This window comes from Haemaphysalis longicornis, unplaced genomic scaffold (assembly GCF_048455015.1).
Source record: "Haemaphysalis longicornis isolate Haplotype H1 unplaced genomic scaffold, Haemaphysalis longicornis Haplotype H1 scaffold_2, whole genome shotgun sequence".
In the NCBI taxonomy this organism is placed as follows: Eukaryota; Metazoa; Arthropoda; class Arachnida; order Ixodida; family Ixodidae; genus Haemaphysalis; species Haemaphysalis longicornis.
This window is the reverse complement of record NW_027526295.1, coordinates 101,010,288-101,024,873: the sequence shown is the minus strand read 5'-3', so window position 1 is coordinate 101,024,873 and position 14,586 is coordinate 101,010,288. Positions and strand designations below refer to the sequence as shown.

The 14,586-nt window shown below is 50.8% G+C and overlaps 1 protein-coding gene across 1 annotated transcript in view; it reads left to right on the top strand.

The window, feature by feature from the left end:
* Positions 1 to 14,586, top strand: part of LOC144169062 (uncharacterized) — a 138,749-nt gene that overhangs the window by 987 nt on the left and 123,176 nt on the right. The gene's annotated exons all lie outside the window — the stretch shown is intronic.

The window sequence follows — 14,586 nt, the reverse complement described above, 5'->3', positions numbered from 1 at the left end:
CAAGCTCGGCAATGCCAGTCTGCAGTGCTCGCGCCTGCGGCGCTGTAGAGACCGTAGCAGGCGTGTGGCAGGTGCCCGCAGCCGCGCAAATGAGCCAATTCGCCCCGGCCGCCGCAGCGGATGCGACTGTTGACCGGCGCGCCCAATGGGGAAGCCATGCGAGCGCGAGCAGCCCATGCGACGGACCACGCCCAAGCCATATTGTGTTCGGACATTTCTTCGGCGGCGACCGGCACTTTTTCGGAGGAGGCGGCGGCAGTGTTGTCCGTGCTGCCTCCGAGCGGGGGAGGTTGTGCATGCGAGGGGGAAGGGTGAAGAAAAGGGAACTGAAAGATGAAGAAAAAAAAGAAGTGGTGGGGAGAGCGGGAAGGCGGCAGTAGAAACGGGGGAACTCTGGGAAGGTTAAGGGCAAGGGAGCCAGAAAGTGGGATTCCTAGGGGAAGGGGGGGCGAACTACGAGGAGAGCGGCAGCCTTTTTTATGGCGGGATGCTCGAGGGGAGGGGAAAACTAGCCTTCCCTTTCGGAGCGCCCTCCCCCGTCTCCTATGATGCTTCCCTCCTCTCCGGTCGGAACGGCGGGCAGTTTTGCGTTTTTTCTCCTTATTTTTGTGCGCGCGGATCAGGTCTGGTGAAGCCAGTTTGGATGGAGAGGGGCAAGTAGGCAGGAGAGCAAAATAAGCGCGAGTTGGTTTGTTCGGTTCCGAAGGAGGTAGGAAGTTAGTCTCGGTGCAGTTCATGGGGAAGAGAGGAAGGGAAGGTGAAAGCCCTCTCTTTTTTTTCTTTTTTTCCTGTGCGCGTTCTTCTCTCGCCATTTTCCCTCGTATTCTTTTTTTTGCCTTCTTCAACGCATTCTTCCTGGGTCGGGGAAGGTAGCAAAGCTGTGAAGTGTTTTGCTCGGTTCTTTTGGCCGTCTGTTGAGGAAAGCGTAGGAGGAACGAAGGAAGGGATGGCCGGTCCCTCTCCCTTGCCGAACCGCTGCTGCCAGGCCGGGCGTCGGATCGATTGTCGCTTGGTCGGAGGGGGGTGCTGCTGAAGCCAGGCGCATCCGAGGTGGAAGAGGGGGGAGCAGACGCCGGAGAAGACGTTTCGCGAAAAAGCGCCTGCTCCCGCTCTCGTTTATGGAAAGCAGAAGCTATGAGGAAAAATGAGGAAGCAGACGGGCACGCGGAATTTCCCGCCATTCACCATCTCTCGTTCTATCTCGCGTATTCATATCGCTCCCCCAACCTTCCCTAGGAAGGCACCTCACGTTCCCTAGTGGCTTCTGCCATGTTTTCTTCTCCTCGCATTTTTTGCTCAAACGTGTTGCTAATTTATCTGGCATAGTCGCACGTAAAACTCGAGGTCCCCTCTTTTTTTTTTTTTTGCCTATTTTGTATGGTTAACTCTTAATACAGCGTCCGCCTTTTGGTAGAGAGAATGCGACGTGTTGCCTAATCACAACGGTGTTGCCTGCTCAAGTCACTCACCTCGCACCCCTGGCGTGGCTACCCGTTTTCGTCAGTCAGTGCCTGCTCCATAGGTCGGCGTACTCACTCGTGAGTACACTCATTTGTACTCATTTGTACTCAAACTCACGAGTGAGTACGATGATGAGTGATCACACACCCCAAAAAAAAATAGTGAGTACGATGACGAGTGAGTACAGCGGTAAGTCCACTACTCATGAGTACAGTACTCATGAGTACACTACTCATGAGTATGAGTACTCATGAGTACAGTATTCATGAGTATGAGTACTCATGAGTTTTAGTACTAATGAATATGAGTACTCATGAGTACACAGCACTCATGAGTACACAGCACTCGTGAGTACGCAGCACTCGTGAGTACACAGCACTCGTGAGTACAATACTCATGAATACTGTGTTTGCGAGTGCTTGCACTCTTGAGTATATGCACTCCTGAGTACAGTAGTGCAAACAAGAAAACGGACGACAAAAGCTGCCACCCGAAGACACACAGAAAAACGCAGTTTACGGCCACGGCTGCACCGACAACCCGCGAGCTCCCCTGAGCCCGACCCGGCCTGAGAACAAGAGGAGACGCCAGACGCAACGCGAGTGCTTACGTTCTGTTTCGCTTTCTCACATGTACTTGCCTTCGCGCAGTAAGTCGCCCAACGACAGTGCACCGCGTCAGACGTTTTCTTCCTCTGTCCTGATTTATATGTAACCTGTGTTTTTCTAATCAATTAAACAATTTATTTTTTCTCCTTAGTCTTTCATTCGAGCTACGACCTAGCTAACAGTGCAGATAAGTTGATTATTCGTGAGTAATACAAATTGAGTACTCATGAGTACAGATTGAGTACTCATGAGTGCAGAATGAGTAGTACTCATGAGTGCAGAATGAGTAGTACTCATGAGTGAAAAATGAGTAGTACTCATGAGCAGTAGTACTCATGAGTACAGATTGAGTACTCATGAGTACACATTCAGTACTCATGAGTACAGATTGAGTACGAATACTCGTGAGGACAAATGAGTTTGAGTACAAGTGAGTACGATTACAAATGAGTATTTGATGAGTGAGTACGAGTGATTTTGTAAACAGACGAAGTTTTTGAGTCTGAGTTTGATTGAGTACAGCGTGAATGAAAAAAATTGTGATTGAGTTTGAGTGAGTTCTTTCTGTTTTGCCGACCTATGGCCTGCTCTCCTTTCATTTCCTTTTTTTTTTTTTTTCGTTCCAATCGAATTTGGAAGAAGCAACAGGGCCGAAAAAGAGGAAGAACTTAGCGGGCCAATCGAATCGGCTGCGCCGAAGCAGGCACGGCAGATACGCCGCGCGTTAACTCGCAAATAGAATTGAGTCGGCATCGTCTGCTGTAAAAGGCGGCGCTTTAGCTGTTCTCCTTTTCGTTCGTCTGCGTTTGCTCTGCAGCGCTTCATTGCCCCACCCTTTTCCTCCCGTAAAGAGTGGGTTGGCTTTGACTTGGCTTCGGGTGACTTCGTTTTCCTCCTTTCCCGCCTTTTCTTGCTTCCCTTCACCAGTTCCCGATACGGCGGCCGAGGTAAAGGGGTGAGGGGAGACCAACGTGACTGGGATACGGCCGGCCGTTGAATAACGCCAGACGACCGGGCCGCTCTCGTGTCGAGATTGGAGAGGTTCTTTACCGCCGTTTCTTTTTTTATTATTATTGTCTCAATTATATGCTGCTGAACCGACGAAGTGTCGTGTTCCCTGAACCCTCCATCTGAACGCGGCACGGGCCAAAACCCGGATTTACTTATTCATCCGTTCGCTTTACACTGCTCTCGCGACGAAACGTGCGGGCGCGCGAATCGGTTTGCCGAGCGCTTTTCCGTGACTTCCACTTCTTCTCTCGGGAAATTTCGTCGTCGAGTTTTATTTGAGGAGGAGCCTGTACGCGGAGCTCTAGCTGCTCATCTCGTTGCGCGGAATGTATAGCGCCATTTAACGCGTGTCAAGTGCTTCGCAGTGCGTTTTTAGCTTGCTATTTGCTAAGTCAACGAGCTTGGAACGTTGTGGTATGCTTGGAAGAAAGATAAGTTTTGAAAAATGGAGCGTCGTCCGCCTTCTGTGTGCGTAACGTTATACAACTCCACCCTTTCTGTCTTTTATCTCGCCATGACGTTTGGTTTCCTTTCGTCTGTTTCTGTTTTGCTTTGGTACGTGACGCATCCCGCGTACGCACCCTGCTCTCTCTCTCTCTCTCTCTCTCTCGCTCTCTCTCTCTCTCGCTCTCTCACGCACAAAGAGAGTTTCGAAAGCGGGAACAAAATAAATGTTGCGCTCCAGTTTCCTTTTAGTTGTGGAATGCACAACGTGTTGCCCTTGCCTGCACTTGTCATGTATTGCGGCACCTAAGCGGGACTTCACACTGTGCTCAAATGGCATCTCTCCTCTCTCTCTTGTCCTGAGAGACAGGAAGTGCACTTTAGTTCTGCGTAGCGTTAAACTAGCCGTTCTTTATTTTTAGCCTGACGAATATGAGAGCCGCTTTGCGAAGATATGTCACGATGGTTTTTTTTTTCTTTTTTTTTTCTTCTGCGTGCTGATGTAAATAGAGTAACTCTTAGTTCCCTGTTTGTATTAACAACGCGCACGCGGATTGATTCTAGCGTAGGGCGCATGCTCGTTTCTTGCCTTTACCGTTCTTTTAATGCAGATCGAATGGGATTAGGATACGTCGGCGTGAAAACTTCCACCTTCGCTCTACACTCTCTCTTCAACCGCTTCCACACCGTTTTAATTCTGTTCTTCGGTCAAAGTAATTGGTTTACATCATATCAGCATTTCCAGATTCCTCAATTTTCTCTTTGCAGTTATTAATCAACAGCAGGTTACATTCCGAAGAACTTGGAGATACGCTTTACCGCTCGATCCGTTGTTATGTATATCTTCTATGAGCGTACTTCGATTGATTGTGGGGTTTAACGCGCCGACGCAACGCAGGCGATGAGGCGCGCCGTAGTGGAGGGTTCCGGATTAATTTTGACCACCTGGGGATCTTTAACGTGCGCCGAAATCTCGTACACACGGGCGTTTTTGCTTTTCGCCTCCATCAGAAAAGCGGCCGCCGCGGCCGGGAATCGAACCCGCGACCTCGTGCTCAGCAGCGCAACGCATGAGCGTACTTCAGTGGATCGAATGCGAGCCATGGCCTGCACATATTCACCTTCGATTTCGGGCGCTTCCGCCGTCTTGGTCTCGGCGCAATTGTTTGTAAGATATTAATGCGCAGTACCGTGGTCCCCTTTCTCCGATAGTAGCATAATTCATAAGGGGGGGGGGGGGGGATGCGACGCGCTCGGCTTTTGCGAACGCGACCGGAAGCGCCCATAGCTGAAATCGAAGACTCTCGTGCGGGGCGCTCATGACGGAAGAAAGGGGGGGGGGGGGGGATTCCCCCTTCTCTCTTGTATGGGGGGAAACAAGGCGTCGGCTCATGGCGGCATTGATTAAACTTGACCGTGGCCCGGGCGCTCGTTGTTTCCGGCCGGTGACCAGCGGGGGACGGCCCCGGGGGTAAGAACCTCGACATCGATCGCGGAGCTGCTCGACCCCGCCGACTTGCTGCTGCGGCTGCACGGTTGTGCGCTGGCTTCCCCCCGCAGGCGTGGCTGTCCATCGGATGCGTAGGACCGGTCAACACACGAGCACACTGTGCGTTGGTTGCCCGAGCGAATTGCAAAACGAGGGTGTGTAGGGAGGAGGGGAGAATGCTCTTCCACGGGGTGCCCTTGTAGCTTGGCTGTTTCCTTGACGAGGGTAGCGGTGCTGATTGCTTGTACTCTTGGAGTGAGAATGGGCGGGGCTCCGTGTTGGCGACAACGTCAGCTACGGTGTCAGGTTTGGGTTTTTGCACTTTATAAGCGACCCCAAACCATCCACCGCCGGCGTCGGCGGCGGCGGCGGCGTCCGCAGTGCTCCTCTATAAAGAAACAGCATCCGGCGCCAGGTTTCGATCCGCGGACTTTGCGGCCGCAGCGCGACGCTCTACCGACCAAGCCACGGACGCGACGTGATGTCAGCGTTAGTGACGCTCCTTATATCTTTAACGCATTCAAACTACGTCGTCAGCGGCGTGCGTTGGCGACTCAGCGGCGTTATAGCGGCTTGATAACTGCGTGGTGTACACGTGATACTACCAACCCGATGGAAGAGATGAAGAGAAGGCGGCGAGGCGGTGGGCTGCGGGGGCCGAGCGCAAGCGCCGCAAGCGGGCCGACAACCGTGCATTCGCACTTTCACATTCTCCCCCTCGGGGAAATGCGGGGGAATTTTTCTCCTTTTTTTTTTTTTTTGCTCGGTTTATTACCGATCAGTTCGAGTGGAGGTGCGCGGGTTAGGAGTGAGATAGCCTCTGTTGGGCTTTAGGTGAACTGATGCTGTAGAGCATTGGGCTTGTAATCACTTAGCCTATCACTTAGCTTTACCGCTCGCTGTAAAATTGTTTTCATTCAGTCTCACAGTACGTATATATATATTTTTTTTTAATCTGCCCTGCATCGTCAGTGTTGACCCAGTTTCTTGTGTTCCAGCTCATGGTTGGTTTAAAGACGAGATTTTGTACAGGCGTGAGAGACTGTCACGTGGGCACGCAGGTGCAACAGCTAACAGCCTTTAGGCAAATCCACACACACAAATGCGCTTTACGTGAATTGCGGACGGAGCCCGTGCAAGGCCCCTGAAAAGCTAGCTTTCCCGCCTAGCCTCTGCTCCCTTGCCGACAGCGCCACCCTTGTTTTATTCTACCCAATTCTCCAGCTCGCTCTCTCCATTGAGTCGTCCAAATCTACACAGTTCCACTGCGGAATACCAGGTTCATTACCGATTACATAGCCAACCGACTGTATAGGACCGAGTCATCCGCTCACCCACCGATTGATTCCACGAAAACACACGCGTGTCTGCTCCCCACGAGTTAGGGGATTGATTGATTTTGGGTTTAACGCGCTGACGCAACGCAGGCTATGAGGCGCGCTGTACTGGAGGGCTCCGGATTAATTTTGACCGCCTGGGGATCTTTAACGTGCGCTGAAATCTCGTACGCACGGGCGTTTTTGCTTTTCGCCTGCACCAGAAAAGCGGCCGCCGCGGCCGGGAAACGAACCCGCGACCTCATGATCAGCAGCGCAACGCCTTAGCCATTGAGCCACCGCCGACAAGCTCACACTGGGCAACGGATACGAAAAGAAGAGCAAGGGCATTTCTTGAACACTGTAAGCGGCTGAGCGCATTCAGAAGCACGTTTCGATCCAGAAGCGCACATTTGGGGCGTCGTGTATGTGCGGCAGCATAGCTAGAGCTACACCACGAAGAAGACTTCCCGCGGTACTGCACGCCCGCGCTGAGGCAGCGAAAGTCTTCGTCGTCGACCCCCGTCCCTCCCCGCTGAGAATTGATGGCTCTTCCTTTGCGGGGTTGCCGCTCTGCTGTGCCAGCACCGGAAGTCGACGACGCCGCCGCAGCCACCGCTGATAGCGGCGGCCGCTCGCGGGGGTGGGGGGCACTCCCCTCCTCAGATGATGCGCGCGCCAGTGTGTTTGCACATTCCATTTCTGCGGCTGCGTATTTTTATTTGTCATCATTTAAAGGCAGAGAAGGAGGGGCTAGATAGGGGGCAGTTTTGAAACAGACGTGTTGAGTTTGAGAGGTTGCCGGAGGGCGTACGTTAGAGTAGTGAGAAGGAGAAAGGTGTCGAAAACGGCGTTTGGTGAGAGAACCGCGGGGCTGGAGAGTGGTGTTCATAACAACAGCTTAGTTGTTTTGTTTGGGGGCTTTTCAAGCGGGTGTCGAGAACTGGGGGTTTGTTGCACAACAGCGCACGTTGCAGTGTGGCGCCGCGCTCGACTGCGCTTCTAGAACGATGAGCAGTGATGAGTTATGGGAAGAGAGGCTCCGAGAAATAACGCACCGAAGCGAGTAAAAAACGAAATAACGAAGGTGAAGCACGCCAAGAAGAAGTAAAAATAAAAAAAAAATTACGCAGGCGCCGCGAAGTAAGCTTCGCGAACTCGCTTGATGACTGACATGCGCGCGCCAAACGCTTGATGACGCCTGGAGGGAAGACTTCGTCTCGTCCGATGGGGGTGTCGGAAAAAAAAAAAAAGACGTAAAATTGTGATTTATTAAGCGGATAAAAGCGAGGAGTCCTCTAGATAATTACAGAGAATATAAAGCAAAATAAAACAACTGGCAGTCTCGATGAATTGGGAGGGAAGAGCGGGGAAATCACTCTATACAGGGCCAGGGTGTCTATCTCCTTGCCCAACTGGTAGAAACTGCGCTTTCGCGATATTTTGTGTTTACAATAACGGCACGTCTTTTGAAGATAAAAGAAAGATAGGGGAACAGAGCAAGAAACGAGCACACACACAGAAAAAAAAAATACTGTCGGCGCGGTCTTTTTACGGGACAACTTTTGCTCCGACGCTCCCTTTCCGGTGCGAGAAAGACGCCTGGAGAGAAGGTGCATTTCCTCCCTTCGTTTGCATGGGGTCGTATTTACACACGTCGTGTACCGCCAGCCCGGCAAGAGAACGAGAGCTGCATATCGCTCGCTCCATTTCCGCTTCGAGTATGCGCGTGCCTTCGGCGGTGTCTTTTGCCGCTCGCTCGAGAGCTCCGGAACGGGCCAAATTTGGTGCGGGGCGTGGACCTATATAGCAGACCGGGATCAAGCTCATTAACGGCGTGCTCAAGCTAGGCAACGACAAAGACGGCTGTGGAAGAGGAGTCGTTAAAAGGGGAATAAAAGTAAAATATCCGCGAGCTTAGACGCCAATCACCCCCCGTTCTGATCAAACTCGGTCCGACTGAGCAGAAAGTCCGGTTGGAGCTAGATCTAGAGCTCCCGGGGGTGGTTTATGGGGTCGTTTAACTTCAATCGTGGGAAAACTCGGCGTAGCTGGTATTCTCGTGCGAGGCTTGCAGAGCGCATTCCAATGCTAAAAGAAAAGACAAAAGGGACCAAATCGTGGTGGATCATCTCAATTACGGCTTCGCGAGCCAGATTCGGAGTTAGATGCCGGCGCAGTGTGTTGCCCTCCTCCGGGACATATGAACGGCGAAGCTATGTGCACAACCGCCCCCTTCCTTCCTTCCTGCTCCACTCCTGTGTAATAGCGCATGCGCAATAACTTGTAGCTGTGTAGCGAGGATCGCGTTACTGGCGGCAGAAATGAGCTCACCTTAGGCAAATTTCAGCGGTTCATTTCGCTTGCATAACTAGGCGTCTTCTTTCCTTCCTTCTCGTTCTTCTTTCCTTTTCTTTATTTATTTATTTCTTACTTTTTTTTGTCGTTGCGGTTGTTTTTCTGCTTCCCCGCACGCACCGCATTCCTTGGGAACGGAAGGAGCGCTACGCCACCTTGCTCCGGTGCATGCCGTGGCGGCGCACTTTTCCTAATAAAGGAAGCGGTGCTCGCCTTCTTTCCTTTCCACTTTTTTTGCTTTCTTTTCTTTCTTTCTTTCGTCCGCACCTTACATAAAGCGGCCAAGGAGCTCTTCTCCTCGAGAGGCTACCGGCCTCAGTGAGTCGGCTTTTTAAAGAGACTGCGTATGCGACCCCCCCCCCCCCTCACACACACACACACACACACATACACGCACTTCTCTATCCTAGCGGAAGGTAGCCAAATTTTCCGACCGGCTTACATAAGAAAGGCCGACCCCTCTCATCTGCTCTCAGGATTCTACCCCTGCATAATTTGTATATTGCCTTCACAAACGTCTTCCATGCTCGCAACAACCGCGGTAGTGTTGCTCTGATAAGCCGTATTTGCTTCTTGCTCGTCCTTGTTTTTTTTTTTTTTTTATGTCTTGTTCAGAGGTATGAAAGGAGATGTTGCTGCCTGCTGGGATACGCTCTTAGCGACGGGATGAACAGTGCGCGAAAGGCGGCGACGCGCCCAGCATCCTGTTCGCATACATACAGGCCGCATATATGCAACAGTCCGCGCGCCTCGGGGAGAAAAGGAACGTGCGCTGAGCAAGGATGCACTTTTACTCAAATCAAGAATAATTCACAACTGTGCACTGCACGCAAGGAAGTAGTAGAAAGTTACTTACGTAACACACACCGCGCCAGGGCTAAGAATTGCGGGGTAGCCTTCTTGGCGCTTGCTCTTGTGGGAACGATTAGATATTGACCCAGTTTGCTTCACATACAAGAACATGAGGAGGTTGGAGAAAAAGCTGCAGTACTGCATCTTAACGAAGCTCCAACCCTCAGTTTACGGGGTCAACAGTGCGTACGAGGCAAATGCAACAAAATAATTTCATCTACTCCATTTGACTGCAGCATTTAGCATGTGTAACTCGTACATTTTAGATTTCAAAAAAAAAACATAACGTAAGGGAGCAATACACAACGCTAGGATCGCAGTACTATAAAAAAATGACGCGAATGTATACAGATTAGGGGTGGGCGATTGACCGATTAACCTTCCGATTAGTCGATTAATGCGCTAGTCGCGATTAATTTTTTTTTAACCGGTCAGTCGGCTGAAGTCAAGTTAGCAAAATGAACCAAGAGTATCGTGTTAAAATTCTGCGTAAGAATGTCTAGAATCATACTCGTCCTAAAATAAACCGTCTTACGGCACAACTGCAAACGATGGAAGTGTGCCCCGAGATTATAGCGATGAAAACCGTAAGGTGATAGGCAAAAAAAGCGGGAAAGCTATCCTTAATATAAGTATCCCATGAACATGCCCATCAGCATTCTTTTTTTTATTATTATTAAAACACCGAAAGACTGGAGTGATCTCCCGCTGACGGCGGGGTCCATCAGTTTCATTCATTTTCATAAAGAAATTCGGTACTGACACTGAACCAATGTGTTATTTGTGAATGTACACCCCTCATGTAAAGCCTTAGAGCACGAGTCTTTGATGTATAATAAATAAGTAAAGATACACTGTACAAAAAAACTGCGAGCGGGCACTCGCATCATTTTAGCGTTCCACAGACTAACCCTGGGTAAGTAGACCACGGTTAATGAGTGCTCCCTGTAATTACAGCGAGTGCATATGATGCTGATTTAATAAACAGTGCGAATGACGAACGCGGTGATAACCGCCCCAGCCACCTCAGCGCCATGGCGATGACCTACTTACTTCTTCACCTGTAATGTTTTGGACGTAGAATCATACTGATATCATTTTTATTCATATATTATTATTACTAACAATATTTCTTTTTTCTTTACAAACCAACGCAATCGAATAATCGATCAATTAAGCGATCAAAGCCTGACGATTAATCGCGTTAAAATTTTTAATCGACGCCCAGCCCTAATACAGATATAGCAGTTGAAAACAGTGCATTACAATGTACAGTGCAGGGGCAGTGGAAGCAATACAAATAATTTTTTTAGTACGGCCAACATCACTCTGGGAACACCCGCATCAATCAGTTTCTTTGGGGTTACAAATTTATAGGTCGACACAATTTTTCATTAGTGTTGAGTAATCTCGGTTTTATTGAGCGTAACATCTTAGACCCATAGTTGGTCCGACTGGTGGGTACAATTTATTATTATTGTTATTATTATTGTTGTTGTTGTTGTTGGCTAGGGGCGCTGAGTTCCGCCTGCAGCGACAACGGGCTGCAATTGAGCGCCTTAATTCGGCCCATCACGACCATGAATATAGCGGCAAGAGTCGTTTAGGCACCGCTTTACTGAAAACACGCAAATATAAAAAAAGGTGTAACAAATTTCTAATTTTTAGCACTTTCGTACTTATACTCTTCGATTTACGTCATAGAGAGTGCGGGCCCAAAAATTTTGAACTTTCCTATCTGTTCAACTTTGTTGATCCCATTCGAGCCGCTACTCGGGTTCCGTTTTGGAAAACCGCCATATTATTGAGAGAATGTCTTATTGGACAGACCATTCGACCCTCCGCCATGTTTGAGCCTGCGTTGTATCCTATTTATTTAATTTACTTATCGTCGTCTTATCGCAATTTTCGCCCAAATTTTTCTTGTTCCAGAGATAAGAGCGAGAAACGAAAAAAAAAAAAATCCCAGTCGTCCTATTATTCTTCTTCCTTAAAACGGGTATCGCGGCAGTGCGGGAGGAAGTGCAAACAAGGGCTCTTCGGCTGAGTGGGTCGTAGCACTTCCCATCGAACAGTGTCCATATACTAGCGTGCGCACTGGCGCTGCCCACTGATTCACGGCTTCCGGCGGATATCGATCGGGGCCAGTTATTACATGCGTAGCTGAATATCCGCGTGTGTGTGTGTATATACACCCCCACTCCGGGCTCTCCACCGCCAGGCTGTGCGCATAAGTAACCCCGTCTTCTTGTCTCATTCCTATACGCGTACTCCCCATCCACGGTCCGAGACTCGGCGGCGCCCGCTTTACGCGCTCTACAAGCGAACGGCTTAGCGCGCTGAGCTCGTCCCGCCGAGATGATATATAAGCGGGCAGCCCCGGGAGATCGTAATTCTTGAGGCCCCCCCTTTTCCCTGCCTATATTACGTCAGTCTTTCGATTTTTTGCTCTTTACGGCTGCTTGCTTCGAGTGTGTGTCTTGCTTCGCTTACGTCTCCCGCCGAACCGCTGTTTGTTTTGTTTTTTGCCTTGTTTAATTCTCTTCCAGTTCGTTCACCGTTGCGTCTCACTCGGTCTTTTATGCGCCCTTCTTTTATACCGTTTGTATTTCCCTGGGTGAATTTGGCACGACGCGACGATACACTTGTTGGCATGTGCGTGCTTCTTTTTTCGGTATACCCCTTACCTCATTTCATTTGGATAAATTTGATTTCTCGCTTTAATATTGAACCACTTCCGACATTGTTTTTCGGTCATTTTGTATCGCATACCTCCAGAGTAGCGCATTCGCTAATAACAGACTGGTCAATGACTGATCAGGTAGCTCCAGTCAATCGTTTATGAGTGTCTCTACAATTTGAACTGCTGCCGAAAATGGCAGCGCCTATGTGCAGCCGTTCCTTTTTTTACTTCCTCTGCGCAAGCGTAACAAAAATGAATTGGGTTCAAAAAAGCTACTTCGCCCTCCATTTTTCTTTAGTAGTTGCTGCTGCTGCTGTTATGAAAAGTTGCGGGCGCTAACTCTTTACCATTATCGGCTGCGCCGAACGACTCGCGCACGCTACGATACGACCCATGATTACGAGTCACGACAGACGTCGAGCAGCAGACTGAAGTGAAGCAGATAAGAATCCCGCATACTAACGTTAATCGATGCCTGCCACGACGCGTTTTCGTAACCAACGCCCAACGAGAACAGAGAAAAAAAAAAATCCAATCTCTCGTTTTGCGTGCACATTTCCGCACCGCCCTACATAAAAGATTGTTCGAAGTATCACGGACAGGGGGAAAAAAATACAAGAGCTACTCAAAAAGTGCCCCAGATTGGAAACGTGGAAAGCTGGGAGCCTCTTTATCTGAGTCCGTCCATCCCCTTCTTGCGTGGTCCATCCCAAAGACAAATGGCCGTCGCTGCTTCTTGCGTATGTGTGTGCGGCCGCGGAAATAACGAGAATAGAAGAGAGAAAGAAGAGGCAGCGATCAGCAGCGGAAGGCGGAGGAGGCCGTGGTGTTTAACGAGAATCGTGCGGCGTCAGAGTTTCGATCGAGCAGCTCTTTCTCGCACCTGTGGAGGCATGCCGTTCGTGGAAGAGCGAGCTGCGCCTCTTCTTATATAGTGCTCCCGTGCCGGAATGCCGTCGAGTGGCGAGGCCTCGATTCCTCGCAGGCAACGGAGACACGGCGCTCGAAGCGCTCTCGAAATCCGTTTTACCCGTAGAGCCGCATTTTGCCACTGCGGCACCGTCGAACAAATTGTCGATTTAGGTTCTCGAGGGGATAGAGAGCGAGAGAGAGAGCAACCAGGGCCATCTCCACTAACGTGAAACCTGGGGAGGGGCGAGGCGTGCAGTATTTTTGCCCACGGAGATGAAACCGTTGGTCGGTAGAGGCGTTCAGCTTTGCTGTAAACGTCTCCTGTCTTTTAAGCACGAAGCGTTCTAGCGCGAGGCGTTGGAAAACGAGTGTCCCGGTGTTTTGGTGCCGTGACTACATGAGAAGACAGTTGCGACGACATGAGACGCCGACAGCCCGATGCCCTACACAGTTTCTTCGCACAGTACGTCGCTCTGGGCATCCCTCTGCGGTACGTCCCTCTGCGGCGGAAGATACCGTATACGTACTTTAGCACTCTCGGAACAATATGCGTGCCAGAAATTCAGGGTACGGGATTCTGCGTATCACTTTTCAGGTGTTCCGTGGGTATTGAGCAGCAACAAAGCCAATCGCGCACTCTCCATTCGCCGAGTCACACCCTCTGTGTCCGCATCGGGGGTCAAACGCGCGATTGACCCGCCGAGAGCTGCTCGGTCCGAGGAGCGGGCGTTTTCCCAGAACGCCGCGTGCGAGTGACGACGCGTCCTCTTCCTCCGAGTCGCATACGTTCGCCTGCCGGCACGCAACCGGACGAAATAGGTGGGAAGCGGGGCAGGAAGGTGACGACGAAGCGCACGCACGCCTTTCACGCTGCGTTAGTTGGCGGCGTTCGCAACGCTCTGGCGCGTGTTGCGGGTAGGAAGGCACGTCACCACCGCCACCACCCCCGCAACGGCGAGGTGGCGCGAACAATTAATTGAGCGCGCCCTTCAAAACGCAGCTGTGGCTCCGTCGTATGTGGTACAGTTATGGTCGCCGCTTGTAACCGCTTCTCCTCCTCCCCCTCCCGTCGATCCTAAGAAAGGAGAGGGGGCTGTTCCGTTGCGTCACTCCTCCTCCCCCTCTCGTCAATCTTGGGGTCGTTGCGCTTGTTTGTCGGCGGAGGTGTTGAGCGTACCGGGAGGAGTGGCTGGTGCAGCGGAGTCTGCCTTCAGCGGTCCCATTCATGCCGCCTTGAAATGCGTTTAGTTTCCACTCCGTCAGGGAAGTCTCGACAAAAGAGGGTGTGATGCAAGGTAGCCTCTTCGAATTAACTGTTCGAAGCTGCGTGGTGAAACGGTAGCTGGGAGCTGTCGGCTTACGCTAGTACCGGAGAACGACTCCTGAGGAAATTGCTTGTAGGGAGGCTTCGCTTCCGCGGTGGACGTTATGATAACGGAAGAGAGACCTTTC